Genomic DNA, 26,577 nt, shown 5'->3' on the forward strand with positions numbered 1-26,577 from the left:
TTCAGACTCAATTTTTTCAGCTGTCGGCTTCTCAGAATCCTTATTTTCAGATACTTGTTTAGTGTCCTCAGACTCCTGCTCAGTGTGTTCTGGTCCTTTTCCCTCTGATTCTTGCTCAAAAGAGGTTGTTACCTCAGTATCATCAGTATCCTCCATCTCAATTGGCTTAGGTAAAGGTGGTGCCTTTAGACTTTCCCTCTTTCTAGCCTATCTGAGCAATGGTTCGTCGTCTTCATCATCAGAGTCCTCATTGACAAGTTTTTGAGGTACACTCTCCTTATCCGCTTTCTTTGGTGTGGTTGTATTCTTTTTCTTGGGTGCCATGCTCAGTTCTGAAACAACATAAAATTCCTCAATTAGTGTCCACAATCAACCAAGAGAAGAAGAAGGATCACCTCAGTTTAACATTATTCTATTTTTAGTTCGAAGTTTTGACGGCCTTTCTGATTTGTCATCACTTATGTGACGGCGCTTCAAAAGTGTCATCAACCTTATACAGAACCCACAATATTTTCTCAACTTTTGATGCCATTTTTGAATAGCCATCACATAGGTGAAAGGCCATAAAAATTGTCGTCAAACAAAATTATAACTTTAAATTCCTTTTTACTTGATTTTTCATCTACCATAATTCTCAATTTCAACTTGGGTCATGTTATTTAACTAAAATTTCAATGAAGTTGTACAGCATAACACTACAAACCCTAGTTTTTGAAGGAGCTTGAAACCTGTTAATGGGTTCAGCTCATTCCTTCAAAACCAAGGTTTCTAGTAGTTCACAATTTATCCAAAGAAAGATAAAGTTGAAGTTTTTCTCATACCTGAATGTCAACACTTAGCTGGTGTACTTTGTCCACCTAGAATTTTGAGTGGGAGAAGACTGAGATGAGAGAGAGAAGGTTTCTTAACTTAACCCTCAAGCTTCAACTTACAAGAAAGCTTTAAAATTTGCCTTAGATGGAAATAAATTTAAAAAAGAAAGGGAAATAACTAACTAAGGAAAGAGAACCAAAACTGAAAGAAAATTATCTCTAGTACGCGGGAATGTGAACAGTTATTGTTGCACAGGGTTAGTTCAAAAATTTTAAATTGGGCCCAACTCGTTCGACAGCATTTTTGACAGCACGTCAGAGATCGGATGGCGCTTCAACATTGTCGTCAGCCTTAACAGTATAAGGCTTTGACTTAATTGTTTTTACGACATTTTTCATGGCTTGTCATACTTGGGATAGCCTGTCAAAAATTATCATCAACCTTCTTAAGCTGACTGTAATAATTTCACCTCATTTGTACAACTCTTGCTACAAAAATTAAAAATGCTAGTACAATAAAATTAAAACTTTGGGTTGCCTCCTAAATAGTGCCTGATTTAACATCGCTCAGACTTCGTCAAGATACCGTATCGATACCTCATTACCATTTTCTTGGAATACATCCACAATCAAAAAGATATTCATCTCCTCTAACTGCTTTATAGGAGGATGCATTTTGAATCTGGCCTTCTTTTTTCCATACATGAACTTTAGCTCATTGAGCTCCATATAAACTAATAACCTTACCGTGGCCAATAGTGGTCTACCCAAAATGATGGGTACCTCAAAATCAACATCACAGTCCAATATCACAAAATCTGCAGGCAGAATAAATTCATCCACCTTTACCGTTACATCATTCAATATACCAACTGGTTATTTCATCGATCTGTTTGCCATCACAAGACGTATCGTTGTAGGGGTAGGTTCCCCCAATCCAAGTTTCTTGTAGATATCAAATGGCATCAGATTAATACTTGCTCCTAAGTCACATAAAGCTTTTGTAAACTTCATCGACCCAACTGTGCACGGTATGGTAAATGCCTCAAGGTCAGGATTTTTTGGCACTAAGGATTATGAAGAAACAACATTACAGTGGTGGATGTTGTCCATCGGCTCACAGCTTACATTCCACTTCTTTATTTAACAATTCCTTCATAAATTTAGCATAGTTTGGCATTTGCTCAAGTGACTTCATCAATGGTGTATTCACTGTCAGTTGTTTCAGTATTGCCATTAATTTGCTAAATTTTTCATCATCTGCTTTCTTCTTCAATCTCTGAGGAAAGGGAGGTGGTGTCCTTGGCATTTCTTTTACTACCATTTTCTTCACCTTATCTTTTCCTTTATCAGATATACCAACAGAACTACTCAACTTCTCAGATTCTATTAAATCATCTACGTCTGGCTCAGCATCGACTACCTCATCAATCGTAGCTTTGCCCATAAAAGGGTCAGATAATACTTTACCACTTCTAGTGGTAATCACCATATACGAGCCATCATTTCGCAGGTTCTGAACCGTATCACTAGGTAAAGTACCAGTTTTTCTCTAGTTCAGTGTAGCAGAAAGTTGGCTCATTTGCTGCTCCAACTACTTATTAAAAGCAGAGTGTGAGCTAACCAACTAACTGAGGGTAGAAAATTTTCTTTTCATAGTAGTTACCCCCGAGTTGGTAGCTTCAACTCCCTTCAATAGCTTTTTTGTCATGTCCTCCATGGACATCTTGCCAGAACTAAATGTTACAGCATCCCGACTTCCAGAAGGAACATACAAACCACTCCTATCATTATTATTTCTCCAGTGTCCCTGCTCTTTGTCTTTATAATCAGGCTTGTCATAGAAGTTCCGAACTTGGTTCCCTTGGCTATTACCTCAGAAACCCCCCTGATTACTTACATAGTTTGCCTCTGTATCAACACCTGCAGAAATAGTACCCTGAGATTCCACAGCCTTAACCATTTTAGTCTTTCCTGATAGCAAGTGCTTGGCCAGTAAGTCTATCTGTGTCATCAAATGGGCCATGTCCTGATCTCGCTCTTCATCCCTTCTACGCTGCTCCGCAGTTATACCACCAGCAACAGTTAGGCTAACAACTATAGAATCCCTGTATGCCAAGCCCGGCTTGGCTTGGTTATTCTATTCATCATATCAAAAGCATCTAGAAAAGAGAGGTCAATGAATGAACCACCACCAGCATTGTCAGCAATTAGCTTTGTCACAGAGTTGAATGCTCTGTACAAAGTCTCCATCAAGTGCAAGTCCGTCATGTTGTGGTTCGGACATTGTGCAAGCTTCTTCTTTAATCTCTCCCAGGTTTCGTGCAATACTTCAATCGGGAGCTTTCTAAAGTTACTGATTTTCTCCCTCAACTGCACCCTTCTGGAGGGTGGAAAGAACCGTTCTACGAATGCATCTTTCAATTGTCTCCAGTTGGTTAAGAATCAGGCTCTAACTCATTCAACCACATTGTTGCATCTCCAGACAGAGACAATGGAAACAACCTCAACCTTATTGCATTTTAGATAACTCCTGGTTGTCAAAATATTTGCAAATGGTGATAAAGTTCACCAAATGTATGTTCGGATCATCACCCGGTAGGCCTCCAAACAACCCCTTTAAATTTAGAAGTTGGATCATAGTACTTGTTATGCTAAATTTTATACCCGGTGCCAATGGTGGAGGAATGATAGCACCCGTTGCACCAGCTCCGTCCATGCCTTCATCATCTTCATCAGCCTCGTACTGAACAGGTTGTTGGCCATACCTTCCTTAGATTTGACGGTTTCTATTGACATTTTGCTGCATTGGTGCAGTAAGTTGCTCAGCTCGCCTTGGGTTTTGAGGATTCAAAAATTCCTCATCACCTAAATCTTTATCATCAGGGTTCTGGTGATGTGCTTTTTGACCCAAATTTTATACATTCACCTGAGCCCTAGCTAAAGCGGCTAGTCTGTCCGTCTCCTGTTTTCAGCCATTCTTTCTATCAGTTGAGGTTTCGTATTGATTGGCAATAACGATTCTCCAGAACTTCTTATTTTTGGCATAAATAATGCAGTACCTACAATAAACAAAAACAAAAAATAAACGTAAATATAGAAATCTTAACTAACAGCAAATTATCGCACACAATCTTTCAGTTTACAACCATAGTTCTCGGCAATGATGTCATTTTTGATAATGCTTAAACTACACTCTTGAATGGGTATAAGAGATCGTTGTCAATATAAAACCCAAGCAGGTTGGGGTCGAATCCCACAAGGAATATGATGCGAACTTTAAGTTGTTTACGATATGATTTACTGGTATTTTGTTGTTTCCTTGAATGGGGATTTAAGTTTCATAGAAGATCAATTTTCAGTTTAAATTTAAATATTTGTAATCACTATGTTATGGAATAACTGGGATTATGTTCACTAGGGCATACGGTACATGAAAGACACTAAAATTTACTCAAGGTTCTTACGATAGTTAGGATGAAAATTTATCTTAATCGATGGTATGCTCAAATGTCTCTCGACCTATTCAAACGACTAATTTCCTAATCCTCTCAGACTTAGGGAATCGTTTATCACTACATAGATTTTACCTCAGGTTAATTAACCTTGTACAGTGCTGATTATTAAATGAAGCCTTTCTGAATCCCTATTGATAATTCACTTCCTACTGTTTATGATTTCTTTCTCAAACAAACTAAAGTAGGTACGCCTATTGTTTGCAACCAACAGACATAAGTTATAACATCAGAATTACCAAGAAATCCTAACACCTATTAAACCTTGAGTAATAACTTAACACCTTATCATGACCTAACCCTAGATCCCACAATCCAGGTTAAAGGAGTTTAGCTACTCATGACACGAGAAACAAACATGCAATTTGAATTCATAACTGAAAGAATTAACTTACAATGATGAATAGGATCAAAAGAGAACTTGTATTCGAATCACAAGGCAAAGACACCAAAATAATGTTGTTCTTGAAATAGAGAGACAAAAATATATCATCTATTGTCCCTCAGTCATCGATCCTTAATTGTCTGATGGATAATAATAAAAACCCTTCAACAAGTCTTTAAATAGTCACCCTAAATAAGAAAATGAAAATTAAGGTTTTAATTTTTTTCTTCGGAATAGACGAGGGTAATCTTGACGGTGTGTCAGACGTCTGACGGCGTGTACCAGCTGTTGTCAAAGTTTCTAGTGAATTGCTATCTTCTGATTCTTCCGACGGAAAATCTGACGGCGTGTCAAATATGTGACAGCGCGTGAAAAATGTCATCACATCTTCACTGGAAATCAGCATAATCTGCCTCCGGTTGACAGAAATTTTGTCGCCTTGTCACATGTCTGACGGCGCTTCAAATATGTCGTCGTATCTACTTCAGCTTATTTGCACCAGATTTTAGCTTATTTATTCTTGTTTCCTTTGGTTTCCTCCCCGATCACTTGTATCTACATTAATATAATAAAAACAATCAAAAACAACAAAAGTTGCTTAAGACTTTGCAATTATTTAGAGTTAAAAGCTTCAAATGTGTTAGCTTCTGCTCACACATCACAAATGAATAATTAAAATAAAGTACATGAACTACAACTATTTGGAGATTCTCGAACTAGGAGAACTCATCACCTACTGGCTGGAAGCTGCAAACCGTCTGATTATAATGTGTGCTACAACTGGTACCTATATTATGAGACAATGTAGCACATAGACATTTATTTGTATTAGTACTTTGGAATGTACTGAGTAAGTATGGGTGAATGCAATAAGTAAACTAATTTCATACATAATCTTAAAACATGTTTGCTAAGTGCAAGTAGACTCATCAAGAGACTGAAATAAACTGAAAGCTGGAGTATCTTAAAGTATGAGTAACAAACATAATCCGATAAGCTGGTGAATCACTACACTTAATTTCTTAAAATTTTTACATTAGTGGAATAAGTAGTACTGAAGCTGGGAATCGGTAAAACATGAATACTGTATGTAAATCTCATGTAAAGCTGAATGGACTGTAAAACAAACCAAGGATCATGTATGGATACTGAGCATAAAAACATGACAAAGTAATACTAAGAATGCAAGACCAAGCAAAGAATGTACTGAAATAATCTGAATGACTAAATAACTGAAAATCTGATTACTTGGTCAAGAAAACCTGAACTTATATAGACTGAGTACTAACTGAAAATGTGGGAGGTATCATATAACCAAAATGCCCAAATTTGAGCTAATTGGGGTATAATTTGTAACCCCACTTGAAAAGGTGTCAATACCGTGCTACGGGTATGAACACTAGATATGTGGATCCACTAAACTGGTGTCCTAAAGGACTAGGGTGTCAAGACTAAACTGACGGATGACCCCTGAGAAGAATTCAAGTCTAAACTGAGGGGTGACCCCTCATATCCTACGCTGGCTACGTAGTTCTGAAACTTAGGGACTGCTACTAATGACTCTACCTAAACTGATAGGGGAGCCGACATCCATGCATTCACTTGGTGGTAAATTCTACTCCTAATTCAACTGATACTGGTACTAAAATGGACTAATTTTAACTAAACATTAGTTACTATGGTGCTCATCATGATTACATCAACTGAGTAAAATAATAATATCCATGGTTTAACTGAATCATTACTTGAAAAACTGAAATCATGTAAAATATATACGTATCGAGTATTCATAACCCGCCAACACTGAGTGACCATAAAATATTATAACAAAGCTTTAAAACTATAGTATGGAATCATCTTTTAATGAACCAAAACATAGACATTTCATCAAGCATGTGAGAATCATGAACTTGAACATGGAGGTGTGTTAAGTATGAGAAAAACAACATGATTACATGGCTAAATTCATAGTTTGGGGATTGAACATGAAATTCACTAGAATATGACATGGCAAACTGAAATTTAAAGCATGAAGCAACCTAAATTTTCATGGAATAATACATGAACATGAATTGAGTTCAAATTACTAGGAAACACGTGAATTTTACCCATCTTGAACATATGAAATTCCATAGTAAAGGAAAAACTCCATATTTTAATTAAAAAGGAGGTTTTTAGGCTCAATGGGTGAAAGGAACCCATTGATGGATACCCACATACTTTAATTGAATGAATTCTTGAAAAATTTTAAAATTGAAACTTGAATCCTTGAATTCTTGAGGAAGAAAGCTTGAATGTTGGGACTTGAATGATGAGCTTGTAAAAGGAACCCTATTCTTGTGTTTTATTAAAGATTCTTGAACTTGAAATCTTAACCTCTAGATTTCTTGGGGAAAAGATTTTGGATTTTGTTCTTGGGAAGGAGGAGGGTTTACATAAGGGTTTGATGATGATAGTGCCAAATAATGCCCTTTAGGGGCTTTAATCCATCACTTAGGTGCTTGGGGGCAGGGGAAATGACTAAAACACCATTTGGGCTTGTATTTATAGATGCAGGAAAATTATCCTCTGCATTGTAGAGGTTGACGCGGTAACTTAACTCCACATTGCGGAGCTATCGTGGTAGCTTACTATTTTTGACAAAAATGGTCATAACTTTTTGCACGAGTATCGGATTAAGACAAAATTGGTATCGTTTGAAAGCTAATTCAATTATCTATAATTTGGTTGGTATTGATTTGCAAAATTTCATATATGTGAAAAAGTTATACACATTCAAAGTTGACCCTTATAGAATTAAATATAAAATTTTGGCTAAATCAAAGGCTCTTAGCTCAACCTTGCTCTAAGTGATTTCTTTGAACGTTTTTCACCTTATAAGAACTTCACACCCCAGTATAAAGATTATGAAACATGAATTATAATATAAATCATGGGATTTTATTATATACACGTAGGAAAGATGATTTAATTTCTAGCTCAAAAATGTAGGGTGTTACACATCAAGAAGCAAAAAGATTCTTGACCGACAAAACTGAATTTCTTCTAGTACATGAACCATCCAAGAAGTTAAAAGTCAACATGCAAATGAAAAAAACCTCAACAAAAAGGTTGTAATTTGTAAGATCCTATAAAATTCTAAGCTTAACTCAGCCCTTAGAGCTCGATAAGGGGTCCTATACTTAGAAAATTTCAGCAAAGTGTTTACACTTAGAATTAGTTTAGCATCATAAGTTGAAGATCTTATTTTACGACTCTTATGACCTTAAAGTATCAATTTTAGGTTGAATCATGATCAGGCATGTTAGTAGGTGTTCTTATATAAGTTTCGAATTTTTTTGACATCGTCCGTAACACGTTTGGGAGTCCCAACCAGTGGATCAATGAGATCTCAATGTACCATTGCCTATCGCATTGATAAATATTTTTCCCATCTCCCAGTGCCAATTTCCAGTGAACCAATGTGGACTCGACATAGCATGTCAGCCATAGCATCGATCCTACCGATGCGACACATCAGGCGATGCGTATCTGGGTCAGTTTTCAGTCATTAAAGCTCAGCATCCTTAAGGGTATTTGGGTCATTTTCCCATGTTTATTCAGCCCCCAAAATACAAAATTCTGCCCTGAATAAGTAAATTACACTCTTTCTCTCTCAAATTACTCAATAACAAACATTGTAGGAGATATAATTGCAAATTCAAGATTCAAGAACTCACCATCAACCTTCATTAATTCAAGCACCAACGTATGTGAAGTGTTCATCCAAGGGTTTTATTTCACCCTTGGAGTTCAAGAAACTCTTTTAAACTATAATTTAAATGATTTTGTAAATTCCATGTTGGATTTTGAATATATTCGTGATTTTGATGTTATTTAAATTTCTAATCCATGGGTTATTACAAGTATTATGTGAAATTATTTATCATGTGTTTAGTATCATGTGAATTCATGTTGACCCTTGAAATTGTAAATTGGGATTGGAAATTAAGATGCCTACATGTTGCTTAGTATCACGTGTATAGATTATGTTTCCCCAAATGCTTGATCAATTGCTCATGTGAACTAAAAGGGAAAGATCATGTTATGCTATCTTATCTGCAAGTTCATATCCTACAAGTGTTTGATGAAATGTCTCTATGAATGAGTTAGAAACAAGTGCACATGGTTATACTTTTCAAGTTATGGTATGCTTTATTTTTCATGCTATCGAGTCCTGGGGGTATTCAATACTCAAAAATCTAGTTGTTTACCTAGAGCTATAGTAGTTATAGAATGGTCTCAGTAGTGTCACGAACAGTAGCACTCAGTACCCAGTCACAGTCTCAATTTAGTATTCAGTCCAGACCTCAGGTAAACATAGTCAGTTAATAGAACTCAGTAGCATTCTTTCAATCTATGAAACCTAGTGATCTCAGTTCAGTTACATAGCACGATCAGTAACAGTTCAGTCAAGCCTAGTACAGTCTAGAAATCAGTTCAGTGTCTATTCAGTTGGGAGTAGGATTTAGCACTGAGCGAGTGCAGAGATGACGGCTTCCCCATCAGATAGGAAGAGTTGTTAGTAGCAATCCATGTACTCCAGAACTACATAGACAGTTAGTTTAGGCTTGACTTTTTTGTAAGGGTCACGTCAGTTCAGGATTGAAACCCTTAGTCTTTTGGGATAATATAATACATCAGTATAATGGATCCATATAACCAGTATTAGTACCCATGGCACAATACTGACACTCTTTCAACTGGGGTTATAGGTTGGACCCCAATCCATTTAAAAAAAGGTATGTCGGTTAGATAATTACCTCCCACAGTTTCAGTTTCAGATATAGTCATCCAGCTCAGTGAAGAACTCAGATCAGTTCTTCAGAATCAGAACTATTAGAAATAGTTATTTAGTTATCAGTAAACTCATATATCAATTAATCAGTAGTCAGAACTCAATATCTAGTGTTACCATGACCTCAGTTACAGTTTATGTATTCATGCATGTACTCTCATTCAATTATTGTTCATGTATATGAACCAATGCATATTAGCCTACCTCACTTAGCATACCAATACATTCAAAGTAGTGACGCATACTTTTCTTTGTGCTATGATGTCTTATATTATAGGTTCAGACGCACGACCTCCTAATCGCACTTAGCAGCCCAGCCTATCTGCAATAGACTTAAGGGTGAATCCTCATAGTTTGAGGATAAAGTTATAATTTTAGTTTGTCAATAGTTTAGTAGACAGAGCTAGTTCGGGTCTTGTCTCATCAACTCCACGTTCAGACAGTTAGAGGCTTTCAAACTAGAGTATTTCAGATAGATGTTTCAATATTTAGTATTTGTCTCAATTATGAACCTTATGGTGAATTTCATCCTATCTTCTATATTTATTTCAGATTATTATCATTTTCAGTACTTATAGCAGTACCAATCATGGGTTAGCTAGTGGTCCTTCAAGGTCACTAGCACCGTATAACATTCGAGGTACAGAATTGGGGTGTTACAAACTTGGTATCAAAGCCTAAGGTTCAACAGAGTCCTAGGAAGTTATAAAGACACATCAAGTAAATTCTTGTGCATGGGTGTGTAGCGCTTCACACTTATGGACCAGAGGCTATGAGATGTTTTAGGAAAAGTTTCCCTTATTTCAGTATTCATGTTGTGTGAATGAGGATAAGCTTAAATTAAAATCTCAGTCTAATTTTTTTCTTCCTTTTGTTTACAGAACATGCCTCCTAAGAAGAATAGAAGAAGAACGCAAGAAAAGCAAGAAATCAGCCATCCCCTCAGCCCATTCAGGTAGATCCTATAGACGAATATGTCTCCCATATAGAATTCAGGGCTGCATTTACCACTCTAGCCAATTAAGTAGCAGCCCAAAATAAATGCCCAACTTTCGTTCTGACCAACCCAGAGGCTAACACTACTACAGCTAGAATTCAAAACTTTACCTGAATGAATCCTCCATCATTTACTGGGTCTAATTCAGATGAGGACCCACAGGAATTCCTTGATCAGGTACAGAAAGTTACAAATATTATGGAGGTGATGGCCAGTAAGAGTTCTGATTGATTGAATATCAGTTGCAGGATATAGCTCACTTATGGTTTAAGCAGTGGAAGGCAGGGAGGGCTACAGATATAGGGCCCATAGAATGGGAGGAGTTTGCCTCTGCTTTCCTTGATAGGTTTTTCCCACTGGAGTTGAGGGAAGCTAAGGCTTTGGAGTTTATTAATCTAAAGCGGGGCAACATGATAGTACAAGAGTATTCTGTCAAGTTTACTTAGTTAGCTGGATATGCCCCTTATATGGTAGCAGATAACAAATCTAAGATGAGTAAGTTTGTTTCGGTGTGTCTAACAGTATGATAAAGGAGTGTAGGACTGCAATGATAATTAAGGAGATGGACATATCGAGGCTCATAGTCCATGCTTAGCAAATAGAAGAGGCTAAGAATAAAGAGAAGGAGAGAAAGAATAAGAGAGCTAGAATAGGTAGCTTCAATTTCACTCAGCCTAGGTCAGAAGGGGGTAACCTTCCTCAGTTTTATCAGACCTCTTTAGCCCCAGCACCTTGTTCAGTGAATGCCCCATTACCTAAATTCAGAAATGATAATAAGGGTAAGAAATTAGGCCCTAAGTCCCAAGGAAGTGTTAACAGTGCCCATACAAATCCTCTATGTCAAAAATATGGCATACACCATCAGGATAAGTGTAGAGATGCCAGTGAGGTATTCTTCAGGTGTGGCAAGCCAAGCCATTGAATTTAGGAGTGTCAGGTAGTTGCTCAGAAAGGTAGGGAGTTACGCCAACAAGGCCAGTCCCAGCAATCGACCAACTCAATAAGGTGCCACTTCTAGTGTTACCAGTGGTCAGCATCAAAATAGATTATACGTACTTCAATCCCAATAGGATTAGGAAATTTCTCCTGATGCAGTCACTGGTACATTATAATTTTATCATTTACATGTTTATGCTTTGCTAGATCTAGGAGCTTCTTTGTACTTTATAACTCCTTATATAGCTGTTGACTTCGGAGTTAGTCCCTAAAATCCTAGAAGATCCTTTTCAGTCTCTACCCCAGTGGCTAAATCTATTATAGCCCGACGGGTATACAGGAACTATTCGATTATGGTATTTTAGAAAGTCACTTCAGCAGACTTAGTAGAATTAGAGATGATAGATTTTGATGTCATTTTTAGCATGGACTGGCTTTATTAGTTCTATGCCTCTGTTGATCGCAGAAATAGAATTATTCAATTTTAGTTTCCGAATGAACCTTTCCTAGAGTGGAGCGGTAGTACTTCAGTGCTTAGGAGTCAGCTTATTTCTTACCTTAGGGCAAGAAGAATGATATCTATAGAATGTGTCTATCATCTTGTTTGAGTTTGGGACTCTAGTTTAAATACCCCTAATCTTGAATCAGTATTAGTAGCATGTGAATTCCCAGATGTGTTTCTCGAAGATCTTCCCAGAGTTCCTCCCGAAAGGGAAATTGACTTTGGAATCGGCCTTCTTCTAGATGCTCAGCCCATCTCTATCCCACCATATGAATGGCTTTAGCAGAACTCAAGGAGTTAAAGGAATAGTTAAAGGATATCCTAGATAAGGGATTCATCAGACCCAGTGTATCCCCGTGGGGTGCACCAGTTCTATTCGTGAGTAAGAAAGATGGTTTTCTCAGAATGTGTATAGACTACCATCAGCTAAATAAAGTCAACAAGTATCTACTGCCTAAAATCGATGACTTGTTTAACCAACTTTAGGGTGCCAGTTATTTTTCTAAGATAGACCTCAGATCAGGATATCATTAGCTCAGAGTCAGAGAATGTGACATTCTGAAGACAACCTTCAGAACTTGGTATGGTCACTTCAGATTCTTAGTCATGTCATTTGGTCTTACCAATGCCCCAACACCTTTAATGGACTTGATAAACCGTATGTTTAAGTAATACTTGGACATGTTCATCATAGTCTTCATAGAAGATATTCTTGTCTACTTCCGTTATGAGCATGATCATTCAGATCATCTCAGAATAGTATTACAGACTCTAAAAAATTATCAGTTGTTCGCCAAATTTAGTAAGTTCATATTTTGGCTAAGGTCAGTAGCTTTCCTCAGCCATATTATTTCCGATGATGGCACTAGGGTTGATCCCCAAAAGACCAAAGCAGTAAAAAACTGGCCCAGACCCATTTCTCCATCACATATTAGGAGCTTCATGGGCTTAGCCAGCTATTACTAATGGTTTGTTGAGGGATTTTCATCTATTGCATCTCCTATGTCCAGATTGACTTAGAAAAAAGTCAAATTCCAGTGGTCAAATTCTTGTGAGAAGAGTTTTCAGGAGTTGAAGAATCGACTCACTACAGCCCTAGTTTTGACCATACCAGATGGTTCAGTTGGGTTTGTGGTATATTGTGATGCTTCCAGAGTTTGTTTAGGGTGTGTTTTAATGTAGAGAGGTAAGGTAATAGCTTATGCCTCTAGACAGCTTAAGCCTCATAAAATAACTATCCCTCTCATAATCTGGAGTTAGAAGCTATAGTATTTTTCTTAATGATTTAGAGGCACTATTTGTATGGAGTGCACATTGATGTGTTCACTGACCATAAGAGCCTGCAGTATGTGTTCTCTCAAAAAACTTAAACCTCCATCAGAGAAGGTGGTTGGATTTGTTGAAAAACTATGACATGAGTGTTCTGTATCATCTGGGCAAGGCTAATATAGTGGCTAATGCTCTCAGTAGGATGTCTATGGGTAGTGTTGCTCACGTGGAAGATGATAAGAAGAAGTTAGTTCAGGAAGTTCATCAGCTTACCCGACTAGGTGTCCACTTAGTTAATTCAGCAGAAAGTAGTGTATGGGTACAGAGTAGCTCAAAATCATCTCTTGTTTCTAAGGTAGAGAAAGAGCAGGATAGGGATCCCAGTCTATTTAAGTTAAAAGAATCAGTCAGAGATCAAAAGATAGAGGTGTTCTTCCAAGAGGGAGATGGTGTATTGTGTTGTCATGGATGGTAATGTGTGCCAGGTATAGATGACTTGAGGCAGCAGATTCTCGCAGAAGTGCATGATGTGCGCTACTCGATTCATCCAGGGGTCACTAAGATGTACCGCAACTTGTGGGAAGTCTGTTGGTGAAGTAGGATGAAGAGAGACATTACAGAGTTTATAGCCAAGTGCTCGATGTGTTAGCAGGTTAGATTGAGCACAAAAAGCCTAGTGAGTCCTTGTAGAAGTTCAGTATTCCCACATGGAAATGGAAAAAAGTGAACATGGACTTTGTGATGGGTTTGCCTCGTACTCGTCGTCAGCATAATTCTATATGGGTTATCGTAGACAAGATGACCAAGTCAGCTCATTTCTTACCGGTCTATACCTCTTATTTAGCTGAGGATTATGCCAAACTCTATGTTAGAGGGTTGGTCAGATTTCACGGAGTTCCATTATCCATTATTTTGGATAGAGGTACATAGCTCACCTTTTATTTTTGGAAAGCCTTCTAAAAGGGTCTTGGTACCCAAGTTCACCTCAGTACAGCCTTCATCCTCATACAGATAGGCAAGCAAAAAGGACCATTTAGACTTTGGAAGATATGCTAAGGGCGTGTGTTATTGACTTTAAGGGTGGTTGGGATGACCACTTTTCCTTGATTGAGTTTGCGTATAATAATAGTTACCATTCCAGCATTCAGATGGCTCCATTTGAGGTGCTTTATGGGAGGAGATAAAGATCTCCCATTGGTTGGTTTGAAGTAAGTGAGGCTGCAGTGGTAGGGCCTGACTTGATATTTGATACCTTAGAGAAAGATCAGTTGATCAGGGAAAGGTTTAAGACATCTCAGAGCCGACAAAATTCATATATCGATGTGCGCAGAAAGGATCTCGAGTTTGAGGTTGGGGATTTTTTGTATTTATCCCTCCTATGAAATGAGTGAAAAGGTTTGGCAAAAAGGGGAAACTCATTCCCCGATATGTGGGTCCTTACCAAATTCTTAGACGTTTTGAAAAGGTGGCTTACGAGCTTGAGTTACCTTTAGACTTAGCTTCAGTCCATCCATTGTTTCATGTCTCCTTGCAAAAGAAATGCATGGGTGACCCAATAGTTGCAGTCCCTATAGAGGGTGTAGATATTCAAAACAATCTCTCTTACGAAGAGGTTCCAGTCAAAATCCTTGATTATCAGATTAGCAGACTGAGGAACAAAGAAATCCCTCTAGTCAAAGTTCTTTGGCGGAATCATTCCATTGAGGAAGCTACTTGGGAAGCAAAAATAGATATACGAACCAAGTTTCCTCAACTCTTCTCCGCAAACTCAGACTCAGCTCAAGGTAACAGTTTTTCTTGAATTTACTCAGTTCCATATTCAGCTTTCCTTTATGAGTTAAATATCAGTTCAGTTGCACAGCATTCTTATATCATGCATGCCCTCATGAAATAGCTCAGTCATGTGTCATGTTTTCAAAATTTAGTCATGCTTTAGTCATTCATGTTTATTATGAAAATTTAGTCTATCAGTAGTTCAGTCATGAAATCATGCTTCAGTTATGCGTGCTCAGTAAGCAAGTTCAGTCTACCAGTACTCTCAACTTAGACAGTCTCATTCAAGGACGAAGGTTCCCAAGGGGGAGATATTAGTACTGACAACCTTCTAACTGGATTACAGGTTGGACCCCAATCCATTTGGAGAAGGGTATATTGGTTAGATGATTACCTTCCACAGTTTTAGTTTTAATTTCAGTCTCAGTACAGAACTCAGTTTAGTTATACAGATTCTGGACTGTCAGATATAGTTATCCAACTTAGTGTAGAACTCAGATTAGTTCTTTAGAATTAGGACTATTAAAAATAGTCATTCAGTTATCAGTAATACAGTATCAGTAAACTCAGATATCATTTATCAATATTCAAAACTCGGTATCCAGTGTTATCCTGACCTCAGTTACAGTTTATGTATTTATGCATGTACTCTTATTCAGTTATTGTTCATGCATAAGAACCCATGCATATCAACCTACCTCACTTAGCATACCAGTACATTAAAAGTACTGACGTATTATTTTCTTTGTGCTATGATGTCTTATATCATAGGTTTAGATGCACGGGCTCCTGATCATACTTAGTAGCCAAGCTTATCAGCAACAGACTTAAGGGTGAGTCTTCATAGTTCTAGGACAAAGTTACAATTTCATTTTATCAGTAGTTCAGTAGACGGAGTTAGTTGGGGGCTTGTCCCATCAACTCCATGTTCAGATAGTTAGAGTTTTTCAGACTAAAGTATTTCAGACAGATATTTTAGTATTCAGTATTTGTCTCAGTTGTGAACCTTATGGCAAATTTCAGCCTATCTTCCACATTTATTTTAGATATATTATCATTGTAGTATTGTTATTATTCAGTGCTCACAGCAGGTACCTTTCATGGGTTAGTTGGTGGTCCTTCGGGGTCTCTAGAACTATGTAGCATCTGAAGTACAGACTCGGGGCGTTACATTATTCCTCAAGATAAGAGGAATTATAAGGGAAAGAATATTGTTAGTGAGCAAATTTTTTATTCCGATTTTGATGAAGAAATTTCATCACTCAAATCGAAAAAGTCAAAGTACGAAATAGATATACCTTCTCAAATTACAAGGTCAAGGTCTAAGGTAACAAATGTCAAGAATGTGTCCAAGAATAAAAGCAACAAGAAATTTTGAAAAATTTGTAAGTTTATTTTATATGTAATAATTGTATGAATTTTGATTTTTTTTATATTTTGTATGACTTGTTTTATAAAAATGGTATGATTTTGGACATTGTTTTAAAGTTTGTATGACTTTTTTTTAAAAAATTATGTTATTTTTATATTTATTTTACAGATTCTTTAAAATTGTATGTTAAGTTTTTGTTATATGGTGTAGGTATTTTTTTGTATGTAAAAATTATATGAGTTTTGAATTTCTTTTTTATAGATTGTATGAATTGTTTATAAAAATTGTATGATTTTTTATATTTTTTATAACAGATTTTTTAAAATATGTAATGCATGTTAAATTTTTGTTATAAGTTGTAGTTATTTTAGTTTTTAAAATTTTTTAATCAAAGATTGGTGTTATTTTGATGTTGTATTTTACTTTTCTTAGTTTTTTATTTTTAAATGTATGTAGGAGTGAAAAACAAATTGTCATTGGGCATCATATATTAAGGTCAATGTTTTTATGACCTTATATTAAGATGGAAGAAGGAACATTTTGAAATAGTTGAAAACTCACCTTTTGGACACTTTTTGAAGATGCATCTTCTTAAAGTGCAGCTCCAACTTGTACAAAATTTATTGCACGCAGAGACAAAGAATAACATAGATGATATGTTTATCTTTAAGTTGAATGACAAGTTGTTGCATTTCAGTAAAAGATAATTTTATGGTGTCACTGATTTAAAGTTAGAAAAAAAAGTTTGATTTTTATTCAGATCCCAAAGCTTCAAACAAATTTATGTCTAAATATTATCCTGGTACTGAAAAGGTTAAGAGATGTAATTTTTATACTGATTTTGTTATGATTAAGAATTTTCGTAGGAAAGAAAATTTGTATAATATTGATATGATTTATTTCATAATCAGATTCTTGGTAATTGATTTGTCAAGAAATTACATATCAAAGTTATACTTTGATTTGATTGAGTCTGGTGACTACTTGAATTATGACTGGGGAATGAGTGTTTTAAAATATTGCACAAATCAAATAATCATGGTTTGAGAATCAATACATCATTATTTACTTTTGATGGACTTCATTTGGCTCTTCAAGTTTGATTTTATGAATGTTGTCTGAACATGGACAAAACTGTTGTTATTGAAAGTGAATCACTTCTGAGTCCTCTAATTTTAAATTGAAAGTCATTGAAGAAACTCATTTTTAATTAGTATTTGAAGAAAATAATATTTAATTGTTATAGCAATGAGGTAATGTTAACTACATCTTTATAGTATTTTTTTAAGGATATATATTCTACTGGTAAGAATCCTTTATTGTTATGCTCATGTTGTTTGAATATGATTTCAAATATTATTTGTCTCTTTGATAAACTTAATCAATGACTTATAAAGATTACTGATCACCTTTTAATCGGCTTTTACTGGGTTAATCATGTATTGCTGGCAAGTAAGGCCATTAAGGTATTCTAAGAGAAACATATGTGTTGATGTTCATACTGATTTGCTGCTTTTGCAACACACCCAAATCACATAGGCTCTCTTCATTAAAAGGTTCTCTCCCACTACTCATCTACATAAGAAACAAAGCCTTACTGGTTGTTCATGCTATATTTTTTGTCATTTTTTTGACATAAGTGACATGAGATTAGTGTTGAGGTATAGCAATTGATGGTGTAATATACCACAAATAATAAACTACAGTTGAAAATACAAAAGAGTGAAGAAAATAAGACAATCATCTTCTTGGCTGAGGCGCAGATATTTCACTCTCTTTAAGGGGATTCATGCCCACTGCGGCATAATCTACACCGATCCAGCAGTACATCTCATGACTTGTTCCCTCCAGGATATAACAGCCCATCAACGATGTACAACTCAAGCAACTCTGGATTAGTTGAAGAGTTCAAAGCTCCACCACAAGAACATCTTCCTTCAACATATTAAAACTCTCTTTGTATAGTGAATATAGTTGAAGGATAGAAAGATTTTTTATGTCTTAACTCTTTATTTCACTAACATAGTTACTCTCTTTAGTCTTTTTCTTTTTCTTGTCACTCACAATGTACTACCGCTCATCTCTTTTCATATGTTATTAAATACAAGGAAGAAAATACCATTTATATAGGTGTAATATTCTTCCATCTAATAAATTAGGGAGTAGTAGATATTAAAGTGGGAAGATTAATGTTTTAAGGATCTCATATGTTATATGAGTTACTATACATAAAGAGGTAGAATAATGATAGAAGATACAAGAAACTTATGACCATATTCTGACCACTAACACATAAGATTAAAGACCAAAAATAAAGTAATAGAAAATGGACAAATAAAGTGTTAGAAGTTATAAAAGTTATCAAACTATCATAACACCACCTTCTTCACTTTATGTCCATCATGCAATTTAATATTAACATTAAAATGCACAAACAGTAACTAGTAGTAGTTACATAGTCATTGATCAGAGGAATTAATAATTTTCAAAACCTGTATTAACAGAGTATGAGTTGCCTTATTGTATTCCATGTCTGAGTAATCAGTTTAGCTTAAAAGGCTTTTGAAACTGAAGTGGTTCTATTTTGCTAGTTTTGTTTTAATTACTTTCTCCAGTGTTGTATTCTTAATCAATATCTATTTTATATTAATTTTAATACTTGTTATCAATTTCATTTAACTCAAGTTTATTGTTTACACTAGTATCAATTCAAAGATATTATCTTTACAGATGAGGAAATGATAAAGTACAATCTGCTGACAATATATCAAGACAACTTGATTCAAGAAGATCAGGACATCTTCATTCATTCAAATGTTGGTGGTGAAAATATTTGTTCAAAAGATGATTTATTCATAGAACTGAAGAAGAAATTGTCAAATGTACATTATGAATATTCATATTTCTTTTTCAATTAATATTTTTAATTTCATTTACGAATTTACTAATAATGTGTTTGATATATTTTTCATGTTTTTGTAGTTTCAAGCTGACATGTTGAAGTTCTAGAATAACGTAAGTTTTTGATTCATCAAATAGTGCAAAAGGCATGACATTCTTTAGTATTAAAAACTGTTATTTATACGTACAGGTTCTTGGTGATATGTCTAATTTTCAGAAAAAAGATCAATACTAAAATTTAATGTATTAATTAATTTACTGATGTATGCAATGTTCTGTAAGTATTTGTCTCATTTCTATTAATTTATATGTAACTAATATCAATATTAGCATATTGTAGCTAATTTTTTCAATTCTTAATTTTAAATGGAGATAGAGCACTAACAATTTCATTTACTATGTTATTGTAATGTATTAATTTTTTTAATTTTGTATGCAGCATATAGAGCTGATTTTACATTTTTCATAAAATATCATTTCAAATTAAATTATCATATTCATCATTATTTTATGAGTAGGTTGAGAAACAATTCAAGAAAATCTAGCAATATGTTGCTGAATCTGTCAAAATTATTTTGAATGAATTAAGGTCTGTAGAACTTAGGTTTGATGAATTCGAAGAAAACATGTATCAACATATAACAATTTTGAAAGACTTATTTGTTATTTGTCAAAAGCTAATGTTGTTTTTTTATGATTATTAAAAGAATATTTCTGCGTTTGCGGGTGATTTACTACAAATGCCACATGAAAGCAAGACATGTGAAAAAATTCTACTGAACCAATCAAGGGGATAGATGCATTATCTTATGATGTGGATGTTGAAAAGGATAATAATATTAGATTAAATTATTTTCAAATTGTATTCTATAATACATATAAGTTTCAACATATTCATAACTTAGCCTTATACTTAATATAGATTGGTGTGTTTATTTTAATATAACAAAGTAATCATTATATTACTTTTTAAATATTATTATATGGAGTCTCAACTGATCGCACTGTTGGTGTAAAATTGATCGACAATCTTTATTTATTGGATAAAATATTATTTTTTATAGAGTCTCAACTGATCGCACTAGAATCAATAGTTAAACATCTTGAAACACCCAAAATTAAATTCCAAATATTATCACAGGTGATCCTTGATACATCTCCAGTGATAATGCACCAACAATCACTACTGAAAATTATCCCTATGGTGACAGTTGCAAAACCATTGTAATAAACAACAAAACCGTTGGCATACCTCTACTGCAACGTTTCAGTAAGCGTCCTATAGGTGGGCGTTGCGATAGGTCTATGGCAACTATTTATGTGATGGTTGTCTGAAACTGTCGCCATAGCTTGACCATGGAGACAGTTATTTTTTGACTTATTGAGATGCCTATTTTCACCTATTACAACAGTTACTAACCATTGCAATAGAATCTATTGCAACAACATCTATTGCGACGCTTTTGTTATTCTGTTGCAACAATTTTTGAGTACCTGTTACAACTATTTCATTACTTATTGGAACTCCTATTTTCATCTATTTCAACAGTTACTAACCATTGCAATAGATTCTATTGTAATGACATTAAACCATTTCAATAGCATCTATTGCGACGCTTTCGTTATTCTATTGCAATGTTTTTTGACTATCTATTGGTTTATTGATCTATTACAATGATTGTTGCCACATGTTATTAAATTGAAATGATTTATATAAATAGCCATCGTATTAACGTAAATTTTTATTTACATACATAATAAATTATAACACAATCTATACACATCACAAAATAAAATTATTCATTAATAATGTCATAATTCAAAATATGATTAATTTCTACATATTTTAAGTTCTATATATTTCGCAAGCAGTAACACATCTTTCAACCAAACATCATTGTGAGATCTACGTTATCACACACTTCTCCATCTAGTATCAATTCTGATTTTCTCACATCAACACAAAGTCTACTCTAAACTATTCATATATCCAGAAGAGACAGCTGATCTTTATGGTACGTAGTTTAATAATGTAAGACATCATCTTCATATTTATTATGGCAGTGGTACCATCGGATACCTTCTACCAACTTCCACTTTCCTGAGACTTGAGATCGACTTTAATGAATGACTAAATGGCTGAGAGCAAAAATTTCCCATGAAGACAAATAAAGGAGGAACCACCTCTACATTTTCATAACCATCGAGTATGGTCTCCAGATTTCCCAAGCATGAGAGACAAAAGCAGTGGGGGAGTAGTATCTCAAATGAGATGGAAATTTTTTGGACAAAGTAACCTCTAACCCCCACCCTTAAAAAACCCTACTAGGAGCCAACCACGCCTAATGTTAAGAAGACATGGTCTAACTCCCAAATCAGAAGTCAAGTCTCATAAGGTGCAACCAATATCTCCTTTCCACTAGCAATAGTCTAACACAAGCTTGATACATCTCAGAAAATCATAGATATTAGAATTCCCAAAATACAACTGATTTTAAGAATATAGAGATCATACCCTATGTAGAGACGCACAACTTCAAGGGTATTTAGAACCTTCCCTAGCGACCACATCAATGCTCCATAAACCCTCATAAGCTACAGTTGACACAAATAATTAAATCAACTTGTAGCTTAGTCCAGAAATCGATGAAAAACATGACAGAACAAAATCAAAAGTTTAAGCATACTTATTGAGTATTAACTTGGTCAGCCTTGTTCAGAACCACCCGTATCTTATCATCATGACCTCGAAGACATGCAATCACACACTTGAACTCATCTCTTATATCAAGTTTGTGAGGATCAAACAAAAGAAGAATGAGATCACGTGTAAAAGCAAACCAGGAAATTACTCCTATAAAATCATTGCTTCTTTGTGTTCATTATTTTTCATGAGATAGAACTTCAGGAGTATCGACAAATGTTATATGCTCCAACAACTAACATGATTAGAGGGAAAAGTTAGGAAAAGATGTTCAGATTCTGGTGAGTATATGAGAAAGCTCTAATAATTTTATATATGAGTATAATGAAGTAGCATAACTCACAGGATGCAACATTTGAGAACACTCAAACATGGACAAAAATGCAGCTCCAAAAGTTGTCAAACCACTTAATGGCATATTCGCTTAAACTGTAATTGTGTTCCCTAGAATACTCCTTTTGTCGGGTTCATTCTGTATAATACCGTGAAAAATGAACACCAGTCCAACAAAAAATTTAGCATAATAATCATTTTTAAAAAAACTATTACCAAACACGTACTCCATGGGTATAGCCCTCTCCTTCCAACTAAATATCTGATTTAACTAGCAAACTTTTCAAATCAAATGTCTAAACCAAAAATTAGTGTGCACATTTCTGGTAATGGAGAGTCACTTAAGCCTCAATCTAAAAGAAAAAAGTATTTTAAGAATAAAATAGATGGGCTCAAAGTTTTGACTTTATTCCATTAAACGTTAAGATTAATGCTTTTTTTATATGGAGGTCCTCTATATGGATCCTCAATGTCCATGTTGCTTCAATTGAACCTGTCTTACTCCAATATTATAAGAACTCATTGGAAGTGTTCTATATTTTCTATGTGCTTATAAACCTCTAATGACACTAAACAATTGCTAATAAAAATATTTGGCATAAAATAACACACTAACATGACAAGAACTTAATCCCAACAAGTAATTGGAATAATCTCAAAGCTAAAAACATAGCTTCTTACGCTGGAGAGACCTGGAAAGGAATGAATGTCTTCCCACTCATGTATGACCGTAGAACTTTAGGAATCTCAACTCCATCCCTCTTTCTGGTAGTTCTCAAGTATACAACACAGTCCTCTCTGTCGTTGTAAGGGTGGAGTTTAATAAATGCACGTACTGATTCGCTTTCTCTTCACCCAAAGGAAACAATTATGTTAGAGTAGTTCATATTTTTATGAAAAAAAATATCTAAAACAATGGAAACTGAAGCTGGATTGCAAAGTACCTTATGTCCAAACTAAATTTCCAATTTCCTCGACTGATAGTCTGTGCAGTTTAAGCAGAACACAAGCTCTCTGTAAGTCGATGATGTAGGGAACTACCTTTCCAGATCATACTTCTTTGCTGATGTATTATTCAGTGTGCCGAAAACAATAGCCACAATTTGGTAAGGAATATTTAACTGTTAAAAAGAAAGAGCTATGTTTAAAAACACTGGGAACCAGAATCTATTCTTGAGTTGCAGAAGTTAGAAACTAAATCTTTTTATCAAATGATGTTCCCAAAATTTTCAAAAAATAAATGTATAAAGTTCTTTAGTGACAACTCAACACCACCAACGATAGCCACAATTTGGTAAGGAATCTGTAGAGATACAAGGAAAGAGCTACTTTAGAATCCAAAAATTACACTCATGGTATGTCAAGCCAAGTTTTAGATTAGCCTAGTAACAGATAATATGACTAAGCAATAGTAAAAGCCTCAACTAACTAATATTTTTAAGTGAAGCAAAATGCATTAGTCAGCTACAAAAGCTATTTCAGACTAAAAATTTTCTTTCAATAGTGCTCTTAGGAATCTCAAATGTATAAAGTTCTTTTGGATATACAAAAATACCAAAATTATTGAACTTACTAACCGTCTACATAAAATAAAAGACTGAGACCCAATAAGTAGTGGCCCCCTAAACAACCCCTCTCCTATTATTTAAAGAAGCTTCAAGGCTCATATTTCAAACAGACAGGCAATATCCCAGAAAATGGTGGAGAAATTAGACCTATCTGCTGAAAGAATTCCTCTGAGTTTTTAATCATCTCTTCGTGTATGTCCCAGTAATCATTGTTGTTTGGATTGGTCAAACAAAACTGTTCCACTTTCTCAAATTGGTGGACTCTAAAAATTCCAAGTGTGTTGCGACCATGTGAACCAGCTTCCTTTCCAAAATCATGATAAGTATCCAGCAAACCTGTAGATATCATAGGTTACTCAATAAAATCCAACTGGTAATAGAGATAGTACAGGATAGACCATTGGTGCCAGGTTGTGTTACAATATCTTAATTAAAGTTGTGAAGGAGGAATTTGGTTTGTCAAATGATTAAGCACACACAGGTTGTTCGGCAATGGCAATCAGATATTTTTCATTTCCCTCACCAGTGACCGATCAAAAGAATAAGATAAGTGAGGTATGCCTTACCACTAATAAATGTCATATTGAAAGAAAAACATCAAGAATATAGAGTTAATGTTTCCTTAAATCGCCGAGGATAGGGAGGTTCAATCTGAATGTACCTATGCTGGGACTCATTTGTCCGTTTATTGAAATATCTTTTACGTTTTTAAAAAATGTAGAGTTATTGTCACTAATTCATGGAATGAACTGTAGTATGAGTGTCTAGCAACTCCATGTACCAAAACATAATGAGATATACCTTGTAAAGTTCTTCACTAAATTGAGCTAACTGAGCAAACTTTGCCATAATATCTTTCCTCATGAAAAATGGAGTCTGAAATAGAGTATATCCCCTATTCTCCAAGAAATAAAGAGAAAAATTAATCAACACTTGATTAAGATGTACACCAGCCCCTTTCAGCGTAGTGGCAATCAAATATTTGTCATCTTCCTCACCAGTGACCTATCAAAACAAAAGTGAGGTATGCCTCGCCACTAATAAATATCGTATTAAAAGAAAAACATCAAGAATATAGAGTTAATGTTCCCTCATATCATCAAGGATAGGGAGGTTCTATTTGAATGTACCTATTCGGGGGAATCTTTTGTTTGTTTATTGAAATATCTTTTACGTTTTTAAAAAATATAGAGTTACTGTCACTAATTCATGGAATGAACTGTAGTATGAGTGTCTATCAACTCCATGTAACAAAACATAACGAGATATACCTTGTAAAGTTCTTCACTAAATTGAGCTAACTGAGCATACTTTGCCATAATATCTTTCCTCATGAAGAATAGAGTCTGCAATGAAGTATATTCCTTCTCCTCCAAGAAATCAAGAGCAAAATTAATCAATGCTTAATTAAGATGTAAACTATCCCCTTTCAGATAGTAACCTCTTCTTCCAGCAACATCTGCACCTGCATATTGGAGATATCTTCATACTAATCTTGCAAGTCAATACACCAACGTACAAGAGAATACGAGTTTAGCAACAAAATTTTCCAGAAGTAAAAGAGTTAGCTGAACAAATTATCCTGAATATTGTGAGTTAACAAATAAAAGTAACGGATGGAAAAAAAATTCCAGAACATAAAATAAGACTCTGAAGAATGCAATCTTAGAATGGGTAAAGGTAAATGAAAAAGTGGGACTTGGATAGAGAGAGATAGAGAGGTCAGAGCAGCTCAGCAATTGATGATGCATAGTTATGCTTTATTTTGATGATTTGACAAATATGTTGAGGAACATGCTTTGAATACCAAACAAGTGTTGTTGCAAAACGCCTATCTCATAAGCTCAATATAGACCTTACCCCTTCTTATGTCAGCAATGGCAAGATCTTTAACGAGATGAACATGATTTTTAAGACCTTTCACAATATGCTTCTCTCTCCAAGACCTACTATTACATTATTTGCCTACGAAAAAAATATTTGTTAAGAGATTCGATTTTATTTTAAGCTTGCTTATGTCACTTAAAAATCAACAAAATTCACATGCCTTGTCATCACTAACTATCACCGAATCATGCACAAGGTTACCAATGGTTTCCATCTTTGAATCCAAGTTGACTTCAATCTTCTTTACTTCTACCTCTTTCTTGTCCTTTAGTTTCTTGTTCTCTACTTTGTCGTTAATTATTTGACTTGTATCCTCACCAAGCTTCATTAAAGAAAAAGAACATGATTCATATTGAACTCTAATTTGAAATTTGAAATCCTACTTACGATTCAATTAGGTATAAACTATACTAAGAGTAAGTCAATCTGATAGAAGTGCTGAACTTATGAGCTCTTATTAAAAGACACCAAAATATTTGACAAGAAGAATATGATAGATTAATTCAACAACTAAATAGAATATTCACCTCTTTTAGCCTACAAAATTCATTGGCGATCTGATTGGAACCTCTCTGCAAGCTATCAAGCTCAAACTTACTTGAAATATACACGAATATTCATTTAGACATTAAACTTATTATAATCAAGTTTTAATACTCAAATTTTTTATCAAATCATTATGCTATTTGCTAGTATTTTCTCCGAATAATATTTTTATCAGACCAACTAAACACAAAAAAATTCAACTATAACATCTTGTTTATGGTTGTTACCTATGTGTCAGTC

The 26,577-nt window shown here is 34.9% G+C and overlaps 1 pseudogene; it reads right to left on the reverse strand.

Moving 5' to 3' along the window:
* Positions 1-207: 207 nt before the first annotated feature.
* Positions 208-26,119, reverse strand: LOC107876417 (annotated as a pseudogene).
* Positions 26,120-26,577: the final 458 nt, after the last annotated feature.

Source organism: Capsicum annuum, chromosome 7, assembly GCF_002878395.1.
Source record: "Capsicum annuum cultivar UCD-10X-F1 chromosome 7, UCD10Xv1.1, whole genome shotgun sequence".
Classification (NCBI taxonomy): Eukaryota; Viridiplantae; Streptophyta; class Magnoliopsida; order Solanales; family Solanaceae; genus Capsicum; species Capsicum annuum.